Source organism: Cryptotermes secundus, unplaced genomic scaffold, assembly GCF_002891405.2.
Source record: "Cryptotermes secundus unplaced genomic scaffold, Csec_1.0 scaffold26, whole genome shotgun sequence".
Classification (NCBI taxonomy): domain Eukaryota; kingdom Metazoa; phylum Arthropoda; class Insecta; order Blattodea; family Kalotermitidae; genus Cryptotermes; species Cryptotermes secundus.
Genome location: NW_019743656.1, coordinates 1445617 through 1451617, shown reverse-complemented (window position 1 = coordinate 1451617; position 6001 = coordinate 1445617).

Sequence of the window (6001 nt, the reverse complement as noted above, 5' to 3'; positions counted from 1 at the left end):
TTTTCCCAAATTTTCAGCACTTGCCTCTGATCTACTATTCTATTCCCCTGGGAGTACGTGCTTTAAAATACTTGAGGTTTAGAAACAATAGGGACTAAAGCAAGAGGAATTTCAGACTGTGTTGAGGGCAGCTGGAGAGACTGAAACCACACAAGAAAATATCCAAGACTGGCTTAAGCTGAATGAAGGGGACCCTGCATTTGAGCTTCTGACAGAGGAAGAAATTGCTGCAGTTGTATTTTTTATTTATTTTCATCAGCATTACTTACAAAGTAAAAAATAAGTAAAGTTGTCCCGGTGCTTAACTAATTAAGCACTACGCCACGAATGCGTATAGGGAAGTGGATGTATAGATCCACATTTTCTTGACTTTGGAACTAGTTGGAGGTGAGCAGTCAGCTTCACATCCCGGCCGCTTTACCCCCGGGGAAAGAGCCCCTGGTACCCATTAGATAGGAGGTTGGGTGGACCCCAGAGCCGGTCTGGACGACGTGGAGAATAGAAAATTGTTGGCCCTACCGGAACTCGAATTCCGACCACTCGATCGTCCATCCCGTAGCCAGTCGCTATACAGACTGAGCTATCCCTGCTCCTTCAGCACTATCTATATCATTAAAGTTTCTATTTATTTGTTTTCTAAATTTTGTGGGAGGGGGGTTTTAGGACTATGTTTTACTTCATTAAGCCGGATTATCGGTTAATCGGGATGACCTTACTGTAACTCTAAATCTCCGATAAATTTGGAATTTACAGGAACAGGTCGTGTTGCCGTTGACGTATTTGACCATAAGTTATATGCCTGGTTAAGCTGTAGAAGTCGCCGCAGTTGGGCCGATTCTAGGTCAAGGGACCTGCCTTGCATTTAATTCAATGAGAATTTAACAGCAACTATTCAGTACACATTGGGAGTCCGGTTTCTTCTGACACGAAGATGACTGCGAGCTGCCGTGAAGTGTAGGCACGTAGCCACGTCCTCTTTCATGGCACAGACCCAGTTTTACCTGAGCAATTGAAGGGGCATTTGTGGTAAGATTAATTAGTCTGAGATAGAAATCTGTTACTCTCTCCTAGGAAACAAATTCGCCTCTTTGTTTAGAAACCGAAAGTTTATTATCGTGTTCACAACACACCGCCAGTGGACCCTTTTGTTAGCTGGGTAAATCCAATCCATATATCTTAATATTATCCTCACACTGAGGTTGTAGAACTCAGGTGTCTGTTTATCTGCGGCGTATGAGAAATTAACGGACACGAGTGGAAGAATCGGTGATTCTGTTTGTTAATGTTGTATTTGCAGTCCTCTCGGCTGTAACTACGAACAGTGCCGTACTTTCGTATGTGTTGACATGTAAATATTGTAGAAGAATACCGACGTTTCGAAGGAACGTATTGCTTCAATTTTCAGGGTCGATTAGTAAACCACTCAAGCATCAAGCGATTTTTCTGGTTGATGCTTCTTTCTTTACACGACTTACTCTTTCACCTTAGTCACTGGCTTCCCACCCCGGCGGCCCGGGTTCGATCCCGGGGCCTGGTCAAGTGGGATTTGTGGTGGACAAAGTGGTGTTGGGGCAGGTTTTCTCCGAGGACTTCGTTTTCCCTTGCCAATCTTCATTCCACCAATTGCTCCACAATCACCTTCACCTATCATCTGGGGCTGGTACAATAGGCCAGAAGTGGCCGCAGTACAAGGGACTTAGTCCCACCCCAATAGCAATAAAAAAATAATACTCTTTCACCTTAAAGAAAGAGGCTGTACTTTCTTCTGAAATGTAGGGAAACTTCAACAAGATTATATTCCAGAAAAAGTATTCTTCTTATGACCTCGATATCGGAGTTTAAGTGTTTCTAATCATAATCCCCTGATATGTTTCGTACTTTCCCTGAAGCTCTTCTGAAATGCTGGTTACGATCTGTTGTACTACACAATGTCGCTTTCCAGAAGACATTAATATTTTTCCTTTAAATATTCCAACCGAGATGCTGGCTGAATTTCTCATTCTCCCATGCGTGCTGTATGCCGAATCCATCTCATTCTGCTTCAGGCGGTCACGTATAGAGATCACAAACTTAAAATAACAACTCTTGCACAGGTCATATATATCTTCATTAAGGAAGGGTGGGAGGGGGGGTGCACTGTTTCGGTGCTGTTTGTTTCGCCGTTGCTCTGATTTGGGACCAAGCGTTGGTGCTGAGTCGCCAGATGGGCGTCAAGAGCCAACACGGGTATCCCCCGCACACATTAGGGTCCCGGTGACTGACAGCAAATGATGCCTGATAATTCTAACCTATTTTCAGTAGCTTGTTCCAAGATTACTTTCGGGTCTGTTTTATCTGGACAAGGAGTCTCGAACAGAACTTTCCTGCTACATAGGTTTCACAGATGTGTTAGTGTTATTGTTGTTAATTAGTATGTTTCTGGGGGGACAACATACTACTAAGTACCGATTCTGTGTTAAGTTTTTCAGATATAAGCTCAAAGTTTTCCCATCTCCGCCATGTTGTAGTTATTGATGTACAAACAACATTTTATGTCTAGGTATGTTGATCATCTATCTTCATACCAAATTTCGTAAGCCTAGCTCAGTGGACCACGAGACGTTGCCATCAAACCTAAAGGCAAAGAAATGTTTGCACCACCGCCATGTTGTTTTATTCGTACGTTTCACCAAAAAGAAAAAAAAAAGAACGGGGAAGGAAGAATCCTTAACAAAAGCTACATGTTTTTCCAGCACCTCTACGTTTCCTGTATTCTACGTTAAGTGGCGCTATTTTCGCTCTCATCTCACAAGATCGCGCGTCCGCCATTTTGTGGGAAATTGTAAAGTTGCTACGATGCTGGGGGATGGCTGACAATTGCGTAACGTCCATACCTAGTTTCGTGAGAATCGGCCCATTGCTTCAGAAGTTCAAATGGGGGAAACGTAGACAGGATGATGAGCTCATAACCCTACTTTCCTACTTTCCTACCTCACAGAAAATATTCCGTGTCCATTACAAAGAGTACTTTGTTAATACTGTATTAGGGAAGTAACCGCTGCTTATACCAGAATCGTATGAAACACATGAACACATTGAAGAATAGGCCTACTATCTTCTTCGATATGATGCCGTGTAGTCCGGTACAAGTGTTATTCTCTTTCAGAAGAATTTACTGCTTCCGTCTTAAGGGTCGGAGAATAAATCAAACAAATTGCTTGCTTGGTTTATTCTTCAGTTCTGAAATTCCAAGCAGTGAATTCCTTCGAAAAGTCAATGACGTCTACCAGGCTACACGGTATCACATCCCAATAGATATCAATCTTGTCAGCTCGGCAGCGCATGTTGCATAGTTCCAGGATCCCCCGCGCAAGCTACGGGACATCTTAAGAGCTGAAAACAGGTGAAGCCGTAGGCAACTGGACTTATCCCTGTCAGGGAAAGTGACTGCTGCGCATTCCGTAGAGTCAGTCGGTAATAGCAACGCGCTGTTTGGCGAGATGAAGTCGCGCTATCGCTGCACGAGCTGGGCTGCTGACTGCGGCACAAGAACTGCGCGCACCTTATAAGGGCTGCCCCCGGAAACGAGAGAAGCGGAGCGCCGGGTTGTAGGCTAAAATTATTCGTGTGGGGCTGCAGTGCCAAAGAAAAATCCTTAGCGGATGTATTCTCATTTTCAACAACATTTCTCACTTCTAGTGGATGTCAGTGTTTTTAGACGAATGGCAATATTCAGGAAAATAATATGGACTACTTATAACATTATAAAATTGGGAGTAACTATAAGAAACGGTTCTGAAGACATTGTCCTCTGGCATGTGACGCTGTGTGTCCCGATGCAAAGTTGCCAGCGTTTCAGAATAACGTGCTGCCTTTATATTCAGGGCAGATGACCATAAAAATGGATGCAGCAAGTTCATGTAGCCAATGGCAACAATCTTTAACATTATACGGCTTCATATCCCAAAAGACTGCCAGCATAGACCTATTCTGATGATGGAGGCAGCGTGTTCTTCTGAAACGTTGGTTCATATCTACCAGAATACACAGCGTCATATCCCGAAAGATAGTAATACTCACGGACACCATCGTGGAAACCTCAGATCTGAATGTATTGACTGACCAAGTGAGCCAGAATTCTACAGAATGATTTGAATACACCGTCCAATGTGACTCAAAAGTACACGTGCCTTTACATGTTTGGTCAATTAATCACCAACTTCAGAAGGTAAACAGCAACACTTGAGGAAACTACTATTACATAAATCATAGTACATCAAGTTCAAATTTGTCCAAAGTTTATATTTAAAATCTTAAACCACTAAGTTTGGTGCCTTCGTGCCGCTTCTCTCAGCGTGGGTATATTACCGCCCTTGGAGGTCCGGGCAGTGTTTTTTATTCCTTATATAGTTGGTTAAGAGTTTCTGTTTGTTGTTGAGCTGCTTCTCCTTCCGTTGTTTGTCGAGGCAGAATTAGTTCAGCATCTCACAAGTCGTCAGAGCAGGATATCTCCCATATAAAAAAAAATCCATTCCTGGCCCACTTATCTTCAACATAGAATCGTTAGTAAATGTTATCAAAGAACTTGCCAAAATGTACCGGAAACAAGCAAACTTTAATTGGAATATCATTTGTGCCTTCGGAAATGTACTTCGCAATACATCTAATTCCATTGTGAAGAGGGAAGACTGTGAAAGAAACTCTCTGTTGTCTCTCTTGAAGGTAATACGAAGGAATTAACCCGAAATTGGCGCGGAAAACTACTAAAACCTGGAGAGATTTATATCTGGTACCCACCGATTGATTCAGGCACATAGAAGCTGATTTATTTGGCTATATGATTCGAAAATCCCTGCCATTTCCGTAGGGGTTGAGTAGATTCTAATCCACCAATAAAACGAGGGCAAATATATTATCATTATTCTTTCTGTGGTGTGACATCATGAACTTCGATAGTTCGGTACTAACGTTTTGGTGGGACCTAGATCTTTAGAATAGGAAACCCCTTATTATACCTTGAAAAAAGAGGCAGAAAAATCCTCCGAAGCATGGTATATATTAGCCAAACTACACTGTGCTGCACTCTAGAAGACAACAATGTGAATACTCCCCATCGTAGGAAATCTCACAATTCACATAGAGCAAATATGACCTGAAGGTTTCGTGCCTTCGTCATGTCATTACTTTTCGGCAAACAAAAATATTTCAACCTTGAGGCATGTCTATGATCTGCTACACAAAATTTCGATTTGCAGTGATTCATTAACAATTATAAACTAAAAAAAGACCCAAGTTTCACAATTGTCCAGTCATTTCCTGTTCTGAAAGAAACTGACCTCAGACATTTGGTATCTTCTCAGTAATTTGACAGTATTCCATACTACATACATTAATTTAATCTACCGTTTAGCAGTGGTTTTTCCACTCCATTTAAGTCAGTACGGCAGCCCAATCCTTGGCAAGGCACACCAAGGAAACTGGCAACCGCAACGCAACTGCAAATTCCGAGAATTGCTATCAGCCTGAGTTGAACATGTGTTTTCTTTTTTAATTCGCTTAGTGGAGGGTGGAGTCCAACTGTGTCCACTCGGCACGGCGGCTAGTGATTGGCCTATTGTAGCCTGCACCGGGTGATTACGATGATGGAGAATTTGGTGGAATGAAGATTGGCAGGGGAAACCGAAGTACTCGGAGAAAACCCGCCCAGGCGCCACTGTGTCCACCACAAATCCAACTTGACCAGACCCGAGATCGAACCTGGGCCGCCGCGGTGGGAAGCCAGCGACTAACCCCTTGAGTTATGGTGCGGCCTTAACACGTGTTACTGAATGGAGCAGCGCAAATTGAGGAAGCGGCTACGTAGTTTTCTCAATTTGCGCTGCTCCATTCAGCAAAATGTGTTCAACTCAGGCTGATAACAATTCTCGGAAATTACGGTTGCGTTGCGGTTGCCAGTTTCCTCGGTGTGCGTCCGCCCCAACATAGTCCACACGCAACTTTATTGATCCATGGAACGTGTTAT